Genomic DNA, 22,379 nt, shown 5'->3' with positions numbered 1-22,379 from the left:
CTGCTTTAGTTGGACATGATGACCTTTAACCCTTCAGTATCACACAGGTCCTTCTAATAATCACCTAAAGCTCATAATCTGCACAGAGGAGTAGGAATGGCAAGATTATTCATTTAAAAAGTTAAAAACAAACTGTGACAAATATTAACCTTTCATTATTAATGTCAACTTCTAAAACATAAACTACTGATCTAACCTGTTTAATACCTGTTGATCCACTAATCCTATCAATCCATGTCAATAATTGGTGTCAAATACAGTTCATCTTTTCAGGGTCATCAGATATGACCATATTTGGACGTTCAGAGGCTCTGTAGTTACTGTGGAAACACCGTCAGCTTCTACAACATTGATTCACCAGTAAAACCCACGGAGTTGGATCAATGACAGTGGATGGACACACTGGGTTCATGTTTAGTTAATGACAGATTAGACTGAAAAAGACAGTTTATTCAGTTTTATCTGTTTCTAATATAATAATCTTTGAATTTACTCTGAGATTTTTATGAACATCTAAATAAAATATAAGAAATAAAATATAGGAAAGTGAAAAATGCTAAATACAGAGGATAATATTATAATAAATGGTGATAAGTGACTTAAGAAAGGTTAATTAAAGAGAAAAATTCATTTGGAAACTGTCATAAAAGTAGCGCTGGGTCTTTATGGGTTAACCAGATGTTAAACAGTTCCATCAGTAGAAGGTTTAGGTTAAAGGTGGATGTTTGGGTCTTGAACTCTTTAAAACCTGACCTGTCATCTGTAACTCTTTCACTGTTGTGTTTTTACTGGTTTTATTGGATCATTACGGTCATTTCACTCATGTCTGTTCTAGAAACTGAAGAAGCAGCCATTTTAGCAGAATTATAACACGCAGTAATTATACCTTTCTTTTTTCTTTAGTTCAGACAAGGTATAGTTTTTAGATGTTACCTGCTTGACAGTTCTGACTGTGACTCCAGTCTTCCTCAGAAGCATCATCCATGTAATCTGTTAATTACATAGACAGAAGACAAAATGAACGTCATTAGCCTATAACATGCAGTAAATCGTAAATAACTGGTAGAGTTTGAAAGGTCTGGACAAAAAAAAGTGCTCTGGAAAAATGTGCAAACGGACTCACAGCATATTTTCGAACCTTTTTATAGTCAAAATATATTGTATTTGGATTTTCTTTTCAGAAACAAAAGAAAAACTAGTGGTTAATTTATTTTCATTTTAAAATATAACAATTAAAATTGAATTACAAGGCGTTTTTCTTTTTCAGATAAACCAAATTTAAAAAACACATTGATTTTTGTTTTCTCTAATAACAAAAAAGAAAGTTACTACCTGACAGAAATGGATAAAACTGACCAAAAACACCTGTTTATTTTTTTCATTTTCTGAGACCGGATGTTGTCATTTTTAAGGACAGAGTGCTAGTGCCATCGAGGTCACAAAGATTCTTACGAACCATGGGTTTGTACGAATCTTCCAGTTTGTACTAAATCTGGACATCGTAGATATGCTCCCTCCATGAATGTCTAGAAACTGAAGAAGCAGCCATTTTAGCAGAATTATAACACGCAGTAATTATACCTTTCTTTTTTCTTTAGTTCAGACAAGGTATAGTTTTTAGATGTTACCTGCTTGACAGTTCTGACTGTGACTCCAGTCTTCCTCAGAAGCATCATCCATGTAATCTGTTAATTACATAGACAGAAGACAAAATGAACGTCATTAGCCTATAACATGCAGTAAATCGTAAATAACTGGTAGAGTTTGAAAGGTCTGGACAAAAAAAAGTGCTCTGGAAAAATGTGCAAACGGACTCACAGCATATTTTCGAACCTTTTTATAGTCAAAATATATTGAATTGGATTTTCTTTTCAGAAACAAAAGAAAAACTAGTGGTTAATTCATTTTCATTTTAAAATATAACAATTAAAATTGAATTACAAGGCGTTTTTCTTTTTCAGATAAACCAAATTTAAAAAACACATTGATTTTTGTTTTCTCTAATAACAAAAAAGAAAGTTACTACCTGACAGAAATGGATAAAACTGACCAAAAACACCTGTTTATTTTTTTCATTTTCTGAGACCGGATGTTGTCATTTTTAAGGACAGAGTGCTAGTGCCATCGAGGTCACAAAGATTCTTACGAACCATGGGTTTGTACGAATCTTCCAGTTTGTACTAAATCTGGACATCGTAGATATGCTCCCTCCATGAATGTCTACAAACTCTAGCTTTCATGCGAACTGGAAGATTTGTACAAACCCATCGTTCATTAGAATCTTTGTGACCTCGATGGCATTAATGCTCTTTCCTGAAAAATGACAACATCCGGTCTCAGAAAATGAAAAAACAGGCATTTTTGGTTCGTTTTTCCATTTCTGTCAGGTAGTAACTTTATTTTTTGTAATTAGAGAAGACGAAAAGCAACCTGTTTTATTTAATTTAGCTTATCTGTTTTGACACAGAAAAAGAAATGAAATTCAATTTTAATTCTTCTCTTTTAAAACGAAAATCAATTAACCACTAGTTTTTCTTTTGTGTCTGAAAATAAAATCCAATTATCAACAGATACACTGACCCAGGTGGACCATTCTAGTCTCAGGGTTTAAAGGGTTAAGGGTTAATAATCACGACACTAAAACCTAAATTCTCCGCCTGTTTCCAGGACTGTGTCCCAGACTGAGTCCACAGATTGCAGGTTTTTATTCTTGGGTGGAACGTTGGGTTCTACCTGGTTCTGATGGACCAGATGCTGAGGAACAGCGTTATGTCTAATCCTTTGTGTTGTTTTTTTTTTTTTTTTTACGTCGTCTGCAGGTGAAGCCGGGCCTCAACCTCCCAGATCTGTATGCAGAGAGCGCCTTTAAAAAAGCATGTTTCTTTTGTTTATTCTTTGCGTTGTCTTTTCCTTTCTGTGTGGAGTTTTGACATTGGAGATGACAGGTGTCTGTGGGGTGGAGGAGGAGGAGGAGGAGGAGGAGGAGGAGATGTTGGTAAGAAAACAACCTGTGCCTGCCTGTGGGTGAAGGCAGACTCCTCTAGGCGAGGCGGCCTTCAGCGTTTAGCTGGGGGCGCAGTATCAGAATCAGAGCCACTGCTGTACCCCTAAGGCGCTAATCTCAACCAGTTACCGTCAAGTGCTGCTTCTTCTTCATATAATCCTTCATTCCCCCCCTTCCTTTCCCTTCCCTCCGCTCCCTCCATCGCCGCCATTCCAGACCCAATCCACAGAGGTGAGAGGATAAATGACAGTTGGAGAAGCCCAGCATCTTGAAGCCGCCGTCGTTTCTTCTCTTAGCGGCTTCAAAACAAATCCAAATTGGCCTGTTTTCACCGCCTGCCTTTCTCAAACAGTAATATGATAATTAGCAGGATGCGCGGCGGTCTGGGCGTGAGCAGATGCTGAGGAGACCTCCACCGTCATTGAGCCGGCGAGATGGAAAAGGTTTGTTGTTTGATCACTGGATGACTGCTAATTTAATAAGTGTTAACTGTGGTGCAGCCGAGCGCGAGAAAGAGGCAGAAATGAGGGAAATGTAGGAGTAAAAAGCATTAAGATTAACTGATGACATGTTCAACTGTGCGCATAATATGAGGCTTAGTTAAGTACGCACATGCTGTTTGTCAATTATTTAAAACCCCAGGAAATTAAGTCCAGGTAATCTCATAAGGTGTAAATAACATTCTTTTTCATGGCAGCTTAATTGAATTCATTTGCCACTATTTGGAAATAACAGAATTAGATTTGCTTTCAAATGCAGCTAAAGATTGTGGAGAGGCACCGTTTGGGGAAGAGGAATTAGACCTGGAATCCAACAGATCTGAAGGGAAATAAAACATAACAGGTGACCCTTGTCATGTGACCCTTTAGACCAGACCTGGGCGTTGCACAGCCCAACAGACAGTGGTGTAGTGGTCCCTGGAGAAGTGGGTAGACTCTCAATTTTGCCCCCCTTTTTTTTTTTTTTTAAAGTACTCCAGAAAAATGTGGTTTTAGACACAGTGACATGTCAGACTACTCTATTTATCTCTCCCAAAAATCCATCAGTAGTATTTGCTCACTATTATAACATTATCATGACTTGATCAGGAGCAGTTTGTATGTTTTACTGGACACACAAGCAGCTGCATGACTGGAAATGGATTTAACATGAGGCAAACAGAGGATAACGTTGGCCTTTCATAACATTAGCCTTTCATGACGTTAGCCTTTTATAACATTAGGCCTTCATAACATTGCAATGTGGTATCATGTGTATAGATAACACGCCACTTTTAATTGCTGTGTTATCTGCACGCATTATAAGCTTTCAGCGTGTATATTTACACTGCGTAAAATAACACGCCATTAGCAGCCAGCGTGATTAGCGGTTAGCGATTAGGGTTAGCAGTTAGTGGCTAGTGCATCAACACACCATCAAATGGTGTTAAATAACAAGTGAAAGACTGGAAATGTGTACGTATAGCACGCTAAATGCAATAAACTAACATCACATACAACGCAATTACATTAGCCTTTCATACCGTTAGCCTTTCATACCGTTAACCTTTCATAACATTAGCCTTCATAACGTTAGCCTACTCACACAGTTTAACTACTGGTGACTAAATCTCTTCTTCTCTAAATGTGCAGTCATACAGTACAGGCCAAAAGTTTGGACACACCTTCTCATTCTTCGCATTTTCTTTATTTTCATGACTATTTACATTGTAGATTCTCACTGAAGGCATCAAAACTATGAATGAACACATGTGGAATTATGTACTTAACAAAAAAGTGTGAAATAACTGAAAACATATCTTATATTCTAGTTTCGTCAAAGTAGCCACCCTTAGCTCTGATGACTGCCTTGCACACCCTTGGCATTCTCTTGATGAGCATCAAGAGGTAGTCACCTGAAATGGTTTTCACTTCATAGCTGTGCCTTGTCAGGGTTACTTAGTGGAATTTCTTGCCTTATTGATGGGGTTGGGACCATCAGTTGTGTTGTGCAGAAGTCAGGTTGATGCACAGCTGACAGCCCTATTGGACAACTGTTAGAATGCATATTATGGCGAGAACCAATCAGCTAAGTAAAGACAAACGAGTGGCCATCATTACTTTAAGAAATGAAGGTCAGTCAGTCTAGAAAATTTCAAAAACTTTGAATGTGTCCCCAAGTGCAGTCGCAAAAACCATCAAGCGCTACAACGAAACTGGCTCACATGAGGACCGCCCCAGGAAAGGAAGACCAAGAGTCACCTCTGATGCTGAAGATAAGTTCATCTGAGTCACCAGCCTCAGAAATCGCAAATTAACAGCAGCTCAGATTAGAGACCAGATGAATACCACACAGAGCTCTAGCAGCAGACACATCTCTACAACAACTGTTAAGAGGAGACTGCGTGAATCAGGCCTTCATGGTCAAATAGCTGCTAGGAAACCACTGCTCAGGAGAGGCAACAAACAGAAGAGATTTATTTGGGCCAAGAAACCCAAGGAATGGACATTAGACCAGTGGAAATCTGTGCTTTGGTCTGATGAGTCCAAATTTGAGATCTTTGGATCCAACCGCCGTGTCTTTGTGCGACGCAGAAAAGGTGAACGGATGGATGCTACATGCCTGGTTCCCACCGTGAAGCATGGAGGGGGAGGTGTGATGGTGTGGGGGTGCTTTGCTGGTGACGCTGTTGGGGATTTATTCAAGATTGAAGGCAACCTGAATCAGCATGGCTACCACAGCATCCTGAAGTGACATGCCATTCCATCCGGTTTGCGTTTAGTTGGACCATCATTTATGTTTCAACAGGACAATGACCCCAAACACACCTCCAGGCTGTGTGAGGGATATCTGACCAAGAAGGAGAGTGATGGAGTGCTGCGCCAGATGACCTGGCCTCCACAGTCACCGGACCTGAACCCAATCGAGATGGTTTGGGGTGAGCTGGACCGCAGAGTGAAGGCAAAAGGGCCAACAAGTGCTAAGCATCTCTGGGAACTTCTTCAAGACTGTTAGGAAACCATTTCAGGTGACTACCTCTTGAAGCTCATCAAGAGAATGCCAAGAGTGTGCAAAGCAGTCATCAGAGCTAAGGGTGGCTACTTTGAAGAAACTAGAATATAAGATATGTTTTCAGTTATTTCACACTTTTTTGTTAAGTACATAATTCCACATGTGTTCATTCATAGTTTTGATGCCTTCAGTGAGAATCTACAATGTAAATAGTCATGAAAATAAAGAAAATGCAAAGAATGAGAAAGTGTGTCCAAACTTTTGGCCTGTACTGTATGTCCAGTAATTAAAAACAGTGACTCATTCTGAAACCACCTTAAAACTGACCTCAGAATTATGGATTCCATCACAGTAGGTTCTCTCCATATGTGTCACTCATTTGAAATACATTTATTTTGCCTTTCTTGTTTGCATTTCCAATAATTGTGCATCTTTCAACGAGATGTGCAGTGACCTGTCAATCAGCTGGGGTGGAATTGGCACCTGAGGAGGTGTCCAGTCAGGTTCCAGAGGTGGACAGCACTAAGCAGAGCCCTGGGTCTGGTGCTAAATTAGCAATATTTTCCTCGGCATGACCCGCCCTACTCTGCCTCTGATTGGCTCATCAGTCCTCATGTCTAAAGTTTAACCAGTCTAATCAGTGGTGGTACCAGGTAAATGATGACCAGATGATCAGTGGATGGTTTGGGTTTTTAAGGGTTTACTGAATAAACGCAGGGTTCTGGATGATAGAAAACGATGAAATTTCCTCATTTAGCAACTATTTTGCTCATTTTCTTCTCACTGCAGAAGGATTTAATCACTTTTACACCATATTTCAAGTTTTTTTGGTGCATTTTTTCCTTTTTTTCAAGTATTTTGCTCATTTTACAAGGATAAGGGTGTAAAGGGTAAAGGCGCCACAGAAGTCCGGAGATTGTCTATTGGAAACATGACATAGAATTTGGATTTGGGTAGTAAAACCAGCTTGTTTTTAAAACGCCAAAGCATCCTGCAACATCCCTACATCTGTGATGTTCTCAACAAATCAAACCGTTTGGAAATCGGCCTTAATTCCAGCATTAACCAGCAGCACATTGAGGTTAGCATGGAGGCTAACTTCAGATGCTAGCGTTAGCACGGACGCTAAACTCATTAAAAATTCAACATTAGCAAACTGAAAACTCAACAGAATTATTACAGGATGAGTCGGAGCTTACAAACAATAAGCTACAGGAGTTTGGCCTTCTTTAAGTCATGAATAATAACTTTAAAGAACTTTTATTGGCAGAGCTCTGCTCCACAACTACTCACCTGGGGAAGGCTTTAACTGGAACACACCCGGATGTGGTTACGTCATCACGCTGGAAACTGCCGCTCACACATACACAAGGTTCATTCATTGCACGAAATTTGCACACCAGCATCCAAACATTATTGTTTTTAAAGCCCTTTTCTACATTTATTTAAACAATTTAAAGAACATCATAAATTCTAAAACAAATAAAATCAAAAAACTATGTCAAGTGTACAGTGTTATTTAATTTGTATAATTTCTATTTATACCTTGAGGACAAGGCTCTGCACACACACACACACGCACACACACACGCATGCACACACACACACACACGCATGCACACACACACGCATGCACACACACACACACACACACACACACACACACACACACACACACACACACACACACACAGGAGATAATAGTGAAACCAAGAGTTTTACCGCAAAAACAGGGGGTGATTTTGTGAAATTCATGGGCTAACAATATTCAACTGTTACACAAGTGATTCACCGTGCCTGCGCCACTACCTGAGCGTCATGTGATCTTCGGCATGCCGAGTGGTTGGGTGAAAGTTGGATCAAATGGCTATTGAATTTTTTTAGATTGAATTTGAAACACATTGTGTTTGAGAATATTGAATAAAAAAGGGTTTTTTAATAATTTAATTCAGATTATGAAACTCTATGTGGAAAAAATTCAACTATTAAAAAAAAAAAACTATAAAAAATTGAAACTGTGAAATCCAATTTTTAAAAAATTTCTTGCAAAATACAACCATTCAATATTTGATGACACACATATCCTTCCATAGTTTTTGTATGTTTTATCATTTAAATGATTATGATATAACTGCATTTTACACTAATTATTGACATGGATTGATAGGACTAGTGGATCAACAGGTTTTAAACAGTTCCATCAGTGGATGGTTTCTATTTGGGTGTTTAAGGGTTCATCTTCAGGACGCTGTGATGCAGTTGTGTTGTTCATTTCATTTCCATACAGTGGAGGCTTTAGGTGCATTTGGTGTTTAAGCCTTGAGCTCATCCTTTGCAGGTGGAGGTAAATGTGAGGCCTGGATGGATGGTGTTTGACAGTCAGTTGTAAAGACCAGGCCGGCGGTGCAGACTCACAGACAGTGGCCTGAGGCGCTGCTTATTTGGCCTTACAACTGGGACGGCTGGGCCTGACACTGTTGACACACACATACACATACACACATACACACACACACACACACACACACACACACACACATATATATATATATATATATATACAGATATAGAAAAGCCCAGCGCGGTGAGTGCAGTGCGTCTTGATGCAGACTCCTGCTGAAGCCAGTGTATGTCCGTCCATGTCCTGCAGACGGACGGAGGCGAACAGGGGAAATGGAGGGATTAGATGAAACCTTTCAGAGCGTGTCATCATCCCTGACATTCTGTAGGGCTTGACCTTAACAGAGCAGCATCGTGTCAGAGTCAGGGTCTCATCACTGCCACGGAAACGCAAACACCAGCAGAGACGAGCCTTCAGAGACGCAGCATCAACGCCAACGGACCGACCGGTGGACGGACGGACACTCCGACACACGGTTCATCCCAGAAGACCAAGACCCAGACCCAGATCCAGATCTAATGTGAGCCATCACTGATCCACTGACTGTTGGGTACCAGCCAATGGAAACACCTCCTGTTCCTGTGGTCCATAGGGGGCGCTGAAGAGCAACTGGAGCATGTGACTGAATAAAAACAGAGCTGAAATAAATATGTTTCACTTGTTATGATCTGATGTTCATCCTGTGTCTTCTAGTTCACGTCAGTGTTTATCAAAGTTGTTGTTAACTGTATTAACCCTTCGATGCCTTAGTGTCCAGATCCTCCACTCTTCCATAAATGGGTCAAAAATGCCCCGTGTTAAAATCAATGTGTTTTAATGACATTTAAAAAAAATAAAATAATAACTAAAAATAATCATTTGTATTATATTTTGGTCCTCATGAGAATGATTTCATGTTTGATATATATATACATATATGTGTGTGTGTGTGTGTGTGTGTGTGTGTGTATAACATTTAAAAACTGTTACTGCTTTAACAATTTTAAAATGTTTTTAAAACTATTTTGAAAATTTGAAAAGCAAAGTATATACATATAATATATCCTCTTGAGACCCAGCAATGCATTTTTGTCCTCTGTAGGGGACAAAGGTTTGACAGTTTTACTAAAAAAAATGTTGTCCATTGCAAAGGACATTCCATTTAAAAATAAATAAATAAATAACTTAAAAGATGTATCTGAAAAAACTGTTGCATTAAGCAGTTTCCAATCAAGACAATTGTTTAATATAAAAAAGGCCAAACTTTCACTTTCCATGGTCTCAGGAGGATTTAACAGCATTAGAACACTGTCCACATCCATTCAGTGAATCCTCTGGTTTTACTGTTGAATAAATCAAACGTTCTGATGTAATTCTATTGTAAATGAAGGCAGATCATTTTGACCCAAATATGGAAGGTCGGGTCATACAAAAACTACAATTACATAAAATATATCAAATGTAAGGTATACATTTAAATTACATAATGTAAAATACTTTTTTTTTTTTTTTTAGGAATACCTGGAATATGAAAAAATAACTTTTCATTACAAAGACATAACAATAAAACAAACTCAGAGGGTCATTTGGATCCATTTATGTATCTAAGGGTTACATTAATTTCTGTGATTATGTCACTTCCTGGTAAAACTGAGCCTGTGTTCTCAGTGGAGGATTAAAGACTCACTAATGTGATTGGATCATTTCCACATAAACCTGATCCAGGTGTCACAGGTAACAGCGTTTAGTCCAGTTCAGTCCATTTATCCAGCGTTTAGACTCGTCCTCCTCTGGGTTTTACACATGCACTGTAGTTTAATATGAGGCCAAACGCCACATCCACACTTGGCCTCATGGGTAATGCTGTTCTTTATGTGAGGAGCTGATTTGTAGTTTAGAGGTTAAAAACTACAAAACTAGGGTTTGAGCCTCATGAGATGCATTAAGGTATAACTGTTTTAATGCAGGACGACTTCAGTCAAACATGACAAATAAAGGATTATGATGAAAATTATGACTGAAACATGGAATGTGTTCATTCCTCTTTCACCTGCTGAACTGAAACATATGCACATCATAAGGCAGATTTATTCTAATAATTCAGAAAATATTAAAGAAAAAAAAAAAAAAGAAATGTAAATAAATACTAAAACAACTGATGCAAATAAAATACATCATAAATTGAGGAGTTAGAGTTAGGGTGTAGACTAATAACTGACAACAAATACAAACAGTTCAGTTTAGTTTGAACAGAGCTGGGTAGATTTGGATTTAAATTAAACTGAATGATGAACTTTGTTTAGTTTTAACAGAAATAAATTATAACTAGAAAAGCACTCGGAGAGCGCAGACCTCCACCAAGGCAGGTCAGTGGCCCCCCTGCCCCCTAACCCCCGATCACCACCAAAATTTCATCATTTTCTCCTTGTGCCAAAATCATCATTTTCTGAAATTTTCGTCCAAATCCGTCCATAACTTTTTGAGTAATCTTGCACACAGACAGACAGACAGACAAACCAACACCGGCAAAAACATAACCTCCTTGGTGGAGGTAAATATGACATTAAAACCAAATGAGCACAAAGTCAGGTTAAAGTCACATTGCAAAATATCAGATCTGCATCAGATTTAGGACCACATTTGTAAGTGGTCTGGGTCGGATTTAGGACCACATATGAAAGTGGTCCGGGTCAGATTAGTGCTGGTCATACTGTCTGTAACAGATCAGATCCAGGTCACATATGGACAAAAACATACTTGAATTCAAATGTGCAATAACTTGTTTTTACCTCCCAGTACTTTTATTGTTTTTCTTTTTTCTGATACAGTATTCTATTTTACAAGTGTGTATTTGATTTGTGTTTGTGCAATAACTGTTTTTATTATATGTTTTAACTGTGTTTATGTTTTGTTTCTGTTTTTGTTCATGTCTTGTTTTTTGGATTCCATGACTCAGGGAAACACACAAAAATTCCAACGTACCTGTACTGCAATGTATCTGTACAAATGGAAAATAAAGTCTATTCTATTCTATTCTATTCTATTCTATTCTATTCTATTCTATTCTATTCTATTCTACTGTATTGTATTGTATTCTATTGTATTCTTTTCTATTCTACTCTATTGTATTGTATTGTATTGTATTGTATTGTATTGTATTGTATTCTATTCTATTCTATTCTATTCTATTCTATTCTATTCTAAACATCAGATTTGGGCCTCATTTACCTGCATCTGAACGCTGACTAAATCAAATCTTTGTGTTTTATATTGTAGACATGTAACCTAAAGTAAATCGTAGACAAACTCACAGGATGCCGCCGTTCGGCTACTGCTCACCGTCACGTGACTGGACGCGGGTCGATAAATCAGGGAGCATTTCCCAGGTTCCATCTTTCGTTCCTGCCCACCTATAAAGAGTGCGTCGTAACAATGCCCAGTGCAGGTACTGACTTTATATTTCACAGCCTCTCATTGGTCGGAGTGGGCGTTCACAGACAGATTTAGAAGCGGCCATAGGGCTGATATTACAAAAATATGGTTGACCTTTGAGGACGGGGATGGTTTAGAGCGGCGCACATCCTCCTGCTGCTGTTTGGACAGTCTGCCGCCACCGCCGCCACATTAACATATGCCAGTCTGCCTAAATGTTCTCAGTCACTTTATTAAAAAATTTAAGTACAACAGTATAATTTTTATTATGCCTATAAAGGAAGTGCTAGCTCACATTAATTCTTTCATGAACAGTGAACTTTGGGAGTGAACGGCGACGGGTTACATAATTAATTTCTTCTTTCCGTTAACCCGTCCCCATATATCCTTTGGTTTTAACCCTGTTTTCTGCAGAAACTGTTCTTAAACTGCAGTAAAAGTCCACTGTAGGCTTTTCCACAGTTGCACATATCTCTCCATCGCCGCCTTAAGCGAGTTCAAAACTATTTTTGTGCTATTTTTCCTAATTCAATACATCAGAAACAGTCCCATAGAAACAGCTGGACAGACTGGAACACATCGGGCGCCTGTGTTTGTCAGTGCGAGTGCTGCAGAAGTGGTGCAGTGGTAGCTCAGTGTTTCTGACCCCATCATGCTTTCTGTTCTAATGATGCTCAGGCCTCCATCAAAGTAGGGACCCCCCGTGGCTCCTGGGGGCCCCTGGGCTCAGCCACAGTTGCTCTGGTTGGTTTTTTTTCCCCTCACTGCTTGAGGCTCGGCACAGTAATGAGAAACAGAATTTAAAGAAGAGAAAAACAAAACAACAAAACCCCTCCATCTTAGACTGACATCCAGTCTGCGTTCAGTCCGTTTGTGCTTTTTCTGCTTCTCTGTATCAAAAACAAAGATTGTTTTAATGGAGCGGTTCAAACACCCTGGCCGCCTTTTGTTCACTGCAACACTCACACACACACACACACACACACACACACACACACACACAGGCTGGAGGATTAGTGCAGTGTGTGCACACGTATGGATTGATATGTTACAGCTTAGCGGACCGCTGCAAGTCACTGGGACAAAGTATGGATTTTTTGCCAATATGGCGCCGTGTCGATCCTGGGGCCACGTTCACTTTCATCACTCAGAAAACAGGGGGAGAAAAAAAAGACCCGGGTGTCACACTTTGTTTTGCTGGTCTCCATGGCAACAAGGATCATCCAAGTCAGAGGAGGTCACATCGCTGGTGAGAGGGGGGGTGTTCACGGAAAATCAACAGTACATGATATGCCCTCCACCCTCTGCCCTCTGCTTCCATCTGTCCGTCACCTCCGCCCCTCCTCATCCTCAGCCTTCATCACACACCTTATGTTGTGATGTTTCAAAGTCCAACATCAGCAGAAACAGCTTTAATAGATGTTTTATCCCAGGCCCAGGAGCTTCGCCACGCCCAGTGTGATGTCATCTACCATATCTCTGTCCGTCATCCATCTCCTGACGTTTCTTTGGCCCCGCCCACATCCTTCATTCCCCGTTTCTCTCCACCGACTAAACTTTTCCACACTGATCCCAGGCCTGTTGTCAGTGTGTCTTCTGCTTGGTGATGTGTTTCTTGGCTCCTCATCCAGTTTGCTGGGGGCTGATGGGGGCTCATTTCGGGTGGTGGTGGTGGTGGGGAACGCTAGCTGCCAAGCGACGCCGTCTCCTCAGGTGATAATTGGCTGATGCAACGTTCAGCCCCAGTAATTAATCTGTGCTCTGCGTGTGTATCACAAACAACATGCTACAGTGATGTGAAGCAGAAAGTTTACAGTCCGATCCCCAAGAACCACCTGAAACTGAGACCAAACGGGTTCAGAACAAGTGCCAGGAGGTTCTAAAAGGTTCTAAAAACATGGAGTGAATGTGGAGATTCTTCAGTCAGATCCAAAAGTATGTGGACAGTGACTCTAGTTTTATAGTTTTACTGATGTCAATCTGAAAGGAAATAATCAGGATGTGATTAATGTGTGGACTTTCAGATTTAATTCAGTGAGTTTAACAAAAATATTACATTAACAGATGAAGAATTACCTTTAAGCATTTTGTACAAAGTTCAAGTAATTAAGACAAACTCCTATTGTTATAATATGAGGATTATTTTTAATACATGAAAATCCTTCCAGTGACAGATGAATGATGTGGTCTATTCTGTAAGGTAAGGTAAGGTAAGGTAAGGTAAGGTAAGGTAAGGTAAGATCATTTAAGCTATGATAAGATGAGATAAGATAAGACAAGATATGATGATTTAACATAAGATAAAGATTAAGATAAGATAAAGATTAGGATCATTTAAGGTAAGATGTCTGTCTATCTGACCTCTGACTTCAGAAAAACTTAAAGGGTTCTATCTGACTTTATTTTTAATTGATTATTATTGATGTTTTACTGATTCTGTTTTAATTGTGTTTTTAACTTTTTCATTTTTGTAAAACACTGTGAATTGTCCTGTGTATAAATTGTACTAAATTGATACATTTGCCTTTGCTTTATATAATGTTTCTTTAATCATGTATTAAACTCCATCCACATGTTTATAATGATCTGAGTTTGTCCAGTTATTTCAGAGCCTCTGAAAATGGAAGGACTGGGGTTTAAACGGGTGTAAATCCGAAACTGTTAATGGAATATTTTTGTTAAACCCAGTGAATTAACCCTTTCATTCCCATTGGATACAGGCACCATTTTATATTAAATACATTCAAGTTTCTACAGTAAAACTTTTGTCAATATATTCATGTTATAAAGTTTAGATTCTCCACAGTTGACTCTATGCTTATTTTACAGTACTAATGAATAATAAAACATAATTAGTGAAATAATCACCTGGACAGTGATGGAAGATAATGGGACTCATCAACCTGTGCGTCATTAATTTAAACAAATAAAAATAATAATAGTTTAACATCAATTTAACCTGATGCAGTTCAGGTTGTATTTAATCCACAGACTAAACAAGGAAATGTTCTTCAGTTTTAAGCTTTGGAATTTAATAAATAGGAGAAAATTATTAGTAATTAGGTGGAAGCAACAGCTTAAAGCTGAAAATCCAAACTAATGTCACTGTCCAAATACTTATGGACACGACTGTATCTATAATATTAACACACAGAGTTATTACTGAAATATCAGTAAATCTGATTTTGGTCTGATATATCAGAGTCACAGCTGCTTTTAGTCTGATTGTCTTATATTAAAACCAGTCACCGGACATTATTATGATGCCATCTTTACTCGTATAATTACACTGGAGTTTGTGCAATAGGTGAACGTGGATTTACTGAATAAATAATCAATAAAAACTTTTATTTTTATTGAATTCTGAGGCGGTGCCATTGGCAGAGTGATTGACTCTTAAATCTAACAGAAAAAACAGCAGGGCATCTGTGTGTTCAGTCCTTTTAAGGAAATTAAAACCAATAATTAAGAAAAAATAATAAAAAAGGTAAAAATAAAGACACAGCAGGTGCTTGTCTCCGATGTTAATTAGAATCCATTTTGGAGAATAATATAACGGTATAACTTTTCATGAAACACATAAAAGGATGAACATGTTATTACGCTGCAGATGGTGATAAGGCATGAAAATAACCTGACAGAGAACAAGGCACAGATAAGAGGCCGATAGACGGAGCATCTATCTGTGTGTGTTAATTAAAGATAATCAGTCCTTAAAGACACCCAACTCTTTAACTGAACAGAACTGGTGAGTCCTGCACCTCCGAGGGAAAAGACACAGAACACACAGATGGAAACAGATACCGACAGAAGACGCTTCCATCCCACCTTCAACACTAAGTCAGATTCACTTTGGAAATGTCACCAAAATTAACGTCTTAATTGTGTGTTCGACATCATGACATTTACGCCAAGGACGGAGGGTTGATGAGCTGTGGGCGGGGCCTAATCTTCTGGATGACGTAGAACGATGACTGATCATTTACTGATGATCAGTTTCAGGTCCAGAGGTGGTTTAAGATTGACTGAGTGTAAAGCAGTGTGGGTCAAACTGTGCGGTGGGGCCTCTGGGGGAGGGGGGCACTTACTGGTGGGGGGGGGTCATGGGATCACTCCTGGGTGATTTTTTTCCTTCAGGTTAGAACATGCATCAGGCCATGTTACCTAAACATCCTAAGACCCAGCTATGGGTTTTCTGTCCACATTTGCAGACAAGCATTTCACAACTTTATACAAAAAAAAGAAAAGAAAACTGTCCACCACAAAGGACATTCCATAAAAATTTTAAAAACTGCATCTGTAAAAACTGTTGCATTATGATGTTTTCAGCATAGGCACTTCTCTAATAAAAAACAAAAAAAGCTTGTACTTTGCTGACATTTCCTGGGTCTTAGCAGGTTAGACCAGTGGTTTTCAGTCTTTTTCTGTGACCCCCCTTTGGAGGACCATAAACCCACAGTCCCCCCTCAACCCCAATAACACTGTAACAGTGGTGCAGTTTTAACTGTTACTGACAGAAACATCGATATTGTATCAATACTTTTTGTTTTTCCTTGAATAATTTCTTGTTCAAATTAAAAATAACTTAGATATTTGTTTGAATAATACAAATTAATAACTCAACCAGACTGCTCTGAGACAATATTTTTCCAAATAAAATAGGAAATGTGCAATTATCTCCAACTTTGACAATAAAGTTCCTTTTTTTGGACCAACAAGCACATGTTGGTTCCACAGATGAACATGTGATGAATATCAGTGGGTCCATGAGCCTGTTTCCATTGGACATCTGAGAACATTAAAGTCCAAACTGTCCAAACTGGTCCAAAACACAAACCTGTGTGTCCATGTGTCTTGTCCAGTCCTTGTCCATTGTCCAAACCTAAACTCTTTGTCTCGTCTAGTGATAGATCACCATGGTAACAGATTGGTTTGGTGTCCATCCATAAAATGAGTCCAGGGTGCTCCAACCATCAAACATTAGTTCCACCTGATACATGTTCCAACCTGAAGAACAAAAACACACTCAGGACTGATCCCATGACCCCCCTGGGGAGACTCCACCCCTCCCCAAGGGGACCTGCCCCATGGTTTGACCAACACTAGACTAGTTTGACTCACCGTTGACTTTAGTAGAAGTTTTTCTGAAATGCAATCCCATTGGATGTCATCTGAAGGGGCGGGGCTTCAGCTCGCCCTTTTTCCATAAACCCTCAGTAGTACGTTCCTCTGAAGATTAAATTCCTGAAACATTTACAGTAAAAATGTAAAATAAAGCTTTTTTCTCCCACATTTTGCCTTTTATAGTTTAAATTGACCTTCAGTGAATATTTACAGTGTTTATTTATTTACATTTTTATAACATTAGTGATGAATCCACACAGCGTCCACATATTAAACTGAACCATCCATTACCTGAATTTGATAAATAACTTTTTGGGACGTCATCAGTGTCCTCAGATTAACCATGGCGGCGTCCGGCGTGGACCTGAGGCCCACCCAGAGGCTGGCCGTGGTTTTCCCTCGGCGTTTCCGACGGCGACAGCGGTAGGAGGCCGGGCTTCCTCACCAGGCTTTGTTGTGTGCGACTCCCCTACGGTAGCTTTCATTTGACTCCCAGTGTGAGTTCCTTGTTAATTAGGTAAATGAATACGTGTGTTCAGACGGGGCCGCCCCGAACTAATAGCAGCAGCGGCGCAGCGGCAACAAAAGGGCCCCACGAGCGAAGGGCGAGTCTGTGATTAAAGGAAAGGCCTCTATGGCGAGGTGTAACCAAACGGCGTACAGCGGCTTTGAAGCGTATTTATGGCGCTTTATCTAATCCCTACCACCCGTGGCTATAGAGGAGATATGGATGTATTATTCATGATAATGTATGGCGGTGACTCTTATGCAGATTCACAACAAAGGAAAACTTTCTTTTCGTGCCTCTAAACGGCCAATTATTTCTTTTCTGTGGTAGACTGATGCAGAACAGATCAAAACAACCTGTTTCTGACGTTTGCGGACGGTTTCCTGCATGTTCTGCTCCGTCTGCTGAGCCTCACAGCCCTCCAGCCATGGGCTTCTTTGGCAGAACTTCTGACTGCAAATCACAGTTTTATTCGTCTCACCTAGGGGATGCCAGAGATCCTCCACAGAACCGGGAGAGAAAGTTGAACTCAGTCCAAGTCCACATGATGAACACACAGGTCACAGAACACAGAGAACCGTAAAGGAACACAAATACACAAACAGCACTAATAACCTGCAGTGGATTATGGGTAAAGAGTCAGAGGGAGAACAAGTTTTCTCACAGAGATGTTTTATTTCTCGTTCTTCTGGATCTGATGGAAAAAAAACACACACACACACAGTGTGAAAACAGCTTTATCCGAAATGTTTTTATGTCACAGTCACACGTTGGAGAAACAACGTCCTTGTGATTTTTGTTCAATATTTAGACCAATATTCCTGATGTTCCATGTGGATCAACTGTACATCTGATCCTTTCACTGAAACATCGAGTTTAGTGTAAAACGGCTCAAAGGAAACACGTCAGCAACACCAATGGACTTTACCACCACTGATTCCACCTGGATCTACATCAATGTGTAAAAGTCTAAAAAGAGTTTTAACACTGCCAGTGTGATTTAACGGTTCCAGTGTGATTTAATGATTCCAGTGTGATTTAACAGTTCCAGTGTGATTTAATGGTTCCGGTGTGATTTAACAGTTCCGGTGTGATTTAACAGTTCCGGTGTGATATAACGGTGATTTAATGGTTCCAGTGTGATTTAACAGTGATTTACCAGTTCTGGTCAAAGTGTAAAATCTGGCCTGTGGGATAAATTGACCCAGAACACACTGACAGTGTCAGTTGTCCCTGATCATAAACTTAAACACTCTACTCTTCTGTTGTAAATGTTTAGTGTATTTGTTGATCTGCTTGTTGATCGCTGTGATGTAGACAGTGGTGACGACGGTCAGTGTGATTTTTGTTCAACATTTCAACAATATGAAGAATATTCCAGATGTTCCATGTAAACCTACTCTGTCTGGTCCTTTCTCTTCTTCTTCTTCTTCTGACTTTATTTTTGATCGATGAGTGCCACAGGTTAGCTCCGTCCATCTGAACGTTAAATAATAGTATGATATTGGACTAAAATAAGATGTGGTTGGACTGTGTGTGAGTAATCACAGGGTGAGGACGGCGGCTGAATAGATAACAAGCACAGTTACGTGTGCAAAATAAAGGACTGTCATTAATTCAAAAGCAGTTAATAATGGATGAGCGAAGACATCACTGAAAGCTATTTACGGTTTGAGGAGGCAGACATATGAATAGATGACCCTTCCCTCTGTCGCCGTGACAGTCCAGGGTTACTTTACAAAACTGTTGGCAGCAGCAGAGCTCCGCGCAGCAGACGGACGGAGCTGCTGTCAGTCAGCCCGAGCTGTCACCCTCCACTGAGACGCCGCCGCCGTGGATGTATGTGTGTCGACGTGACAGCTCCGAATTAATGAGAGGTACGAGTCGAGGGGGAAGGAGGGCAAAGATGGCGGCGGCGAAGGACTACAGGACGGCGGCATGTGGGTGAGGCCTTCAGAGGGACGGATCCACAGTTTCCTGCCTTGTTATTTCAGAAGTGGAACTGGGATGGAACCGTGACAGGTTCATCTGGAAACAGATCCTGCTTCTACTCACGTCAGACTGGTTCAGGAGTTTGTACCGGTTTATATGAGGTTTTACAGGCGCCACAGTTCAGTTTTACAGACAAAGTAGAACTAGAATCAACTAGAAAAAACATGTTCCACACACTTCTTATCCTGTACGTCTTTAGCCCTATTGGGACTGGATTAGTTTGACATCGATAGCAAGGTTATTATCGTCAACTAAAACTAACGAAATGACCAAAACTACAATTGAAAAAACATTTTCGTGAACTGAAATAAATAACTATAATTAAAAGAAAAAAATGATAACTAACTGAAACTGTATAGTGTGTTTACAAAACTAACTAAAACGGATAAAAATTATGGATAAAATTCCCTTTGTTTTCGTCTTTGTCAATGTCGGATTGATACGAAAGTGATTTATTTCACTTGAGCAACTTTATCTCGCAGCACCATGCGACACTTCACGATCCGTCACTTGTGGTCACTTGTGGTTTCCAGTCATCTTCTGGTCCCCACTCTACCTGGAAATATGGAGACTAAAGTTGGGAGAAAGCAGCAGAGTCCTGTCTGGGATTTATTTGAATACGACAGAGAAGAAGAGAAAAGATATGACAAAACTAAAACTAAACTAAAACTAAGCATTTAGAAAATAACGAAAACTAATAAAAACTAGCAAACCTGCTCTAAAAACAAATTAAAACTAACTGAATTAGAAAAAAAAGTCAAAATTAAATAAAACTAAACAATAATGAAAAATCCAAAACTATTAAAACCTTAACTGATAGTGATATTAATGGACAATTCACACGGGATAAGAAATATCAGTCAAACTAAGTGGGAGGGGCTAATCCATTCACACACCTGCGTCCCCTCCTGTCGTCATGTGCATATCATGTTGCTTCCCGATTAAATAAATAAATAAATAAATAAATAAATAAATAAATATATTAGTTTAGTTTATTTCAAATATGCAACAAGACAAAGCAATCTTACTTAGTCCTTAGAAATAAAACAGGTTGTAAGAAGTCATGGAAAAAAAACGTATACAAGTCTTGATTTGCACATTCGAAAACTAGTGGGAGGAAGTACAGTTTATTTAATCCCACCCAATGTTGTCCATCAACCGGATGATTAAGATAACATGTTTTTTATTATCCATATTAGCCCTGCTACGCTGCTTATCTTACCTAAACCAACCGCCATAAGTCCCACGCCTCTGACAAGTGCTTTCGACAGCAGAGCCCTATAAAGAGAGTTACAACACACTTTGATGTCTCTGGTGATCACATGGTTCATGTAAGCCTGAATAGTTCCAAACAAACTAAGCACTGTCATGTTATTCAATAGGACAAAGAGTGGTGATTATGGTTAATCTAAAATAAGCCCCACCCATCCGTTGTGTCACTACTGTGTGTACTGTTGTGAGTGTTCTACTAGTGGGGTTGACCACTGAAAGGACTGACGTTACTACTGTGAAAACTGACATTTAGGGCTAAAGGTTGGTGTTAGCTCGAATAGACTACTTCCATGAGTGATACTAACGTTACCAGTTCATTAATTCTGTCATTGGACTGGACTGGTACGGAGACAGACAATGAACCATTTGAGTTTTCCTATTGGAGGACTGTGGTCCAATCAGAAAACAGTGTTTATCTGTGAACACTGTGTGTCTGCCCAGCTCTGCTCTGGTAACACACACAATAAGGCACTAACAACAGGATAGCATACAGGCTAACTTAGCATGTTAGCGTTAGCACACACACAATAAGGCACTAACAACAGGATAGCATACAGGCTAACTTAGCATGTTAGCATTAGCACACACACAATAAGGCATTAACCACAGGATAGCATACAGGCTTACTTAGCATGTTAGCGTTAGTGCAGACCATAAACTCAGTAAAGAGTCAACATTATCAAACTCAACAGAATTCTTCTAGGATGAGTCTGAGCTTACAGACACCAAGTGACAGAAGTTTGTCCTCCTTTAACTCATGAATAATAACTTTTTTTTTAAATTTTATTGATCAGAGCTCAGCTCTACAGCAAAAGTCCTCCTAACGATCACATGACCTCAGCTGACAAACTGAACCCAACACCAGCAGGTTCAACAGAACAACTTCAAATGTTTATCTTTGTGCAAAAAATAGCATTAAATTATGAAAATATTTACATTTACAAACTATCCTATAACAATAAAATGTGAATAACCTGAACAAATATGAACAACCTGAAATGTCTAAAAGAAAATTAAGCACAATTTGAACTATTTTCTGCCTGTTACTAAGTGTTTAGTGTCTGTAGATCTGGGCCCGTATTCCTAAAGATTCTTAGTGCAAAGAGTTGCTCCTAGTGGGCAAATTCTAAGAAAATTCTTAGAATCATGATGTTTTTTTAGAATTTCCCCTAAAAATGAAGAGTAGATCCTAGTAAAGATAAAAGCTATTCCTAAAGAGTCCTAGCCCTTAAGAGAGCTCCTAAGGTGAGATCTGTTCAGAGCAGGGAAGAGGACTTTTAAGGGGCTTAGGAGTTCCCTAAGCAGAGGACAAAATGGCCGACGGAAGAGGCAGGAGGGATATTCTCCAAACACTGGATGACAGTGAATTAATTAAACACTACAGACTGGATCGTGCAGGAATCATGTTTGTGGTTGATCTCATTAGAGATGCACTGATATTCTACAACCCAACGCCACAATGCAATACCACCCCAAATGAAAATCATCACAACACTGAGGTATTTGGCAACAGGGGAAATGCAACAATGCAGCAGTGATGACTTGGGTCTGTCACAACCCTTCATCAGCAGGGTCACAACCTCCTGAGGCCAGTCAGCAATCACAGACATTGATGAAAGCTGAGACATTTTACCCTAGTTAATACCAAATTGAGTTGAAATGTTGAAATATGAAAG

The 22,379-nt window shown here is 39.5% G+C and overlaps 1 long non-coding RNA gene across 1 annotated transcript in view; it reads left to right on the top strand.

Annotated features, from left to right (window-relative positions):
• The first annotated feature begins 8,902 nt into the window (after positions 1-8,902).
• LOC115435183 (uncharacterized) overlaps positions 8,903-22,379 on the top strand; it is a 41,588-nt gene continuing 28,111 nt past the window's right edge. Inside the window, exons 1-2 of the long non-coding RNA XR_003937665.1 lie at positions 8,903-8,916; positions 9,568-9,569. This is a non-coding gene — a long non-coding RNA (uncharacterized LOC115435183). The remainder of the gene's footprint in view (positions 8,917-9,567; positions 9,570-22,379) is intronic.

The sequence above is a fragment of the Sphaeramia orbicularis genome, chromosome 16 (assembly GCF_902148855.1).
Source record: "Sphaeramia orbicularis chromosome 16, fSphaOr1.1, whole genome shotgun sequence".
In the NCBI taxonomy this organism is placed as follows: Eukaryota; Metazoa; Chordata; class Actinopteri; order Kurtiformes; family Apogonidae; genus Sphaeramia; species Sphaeramia orbicularis.
Note: the sequence above shows the minus strand (reverse complement) of the source record. Positions and strands in the feature narration are given on the sequence as shown.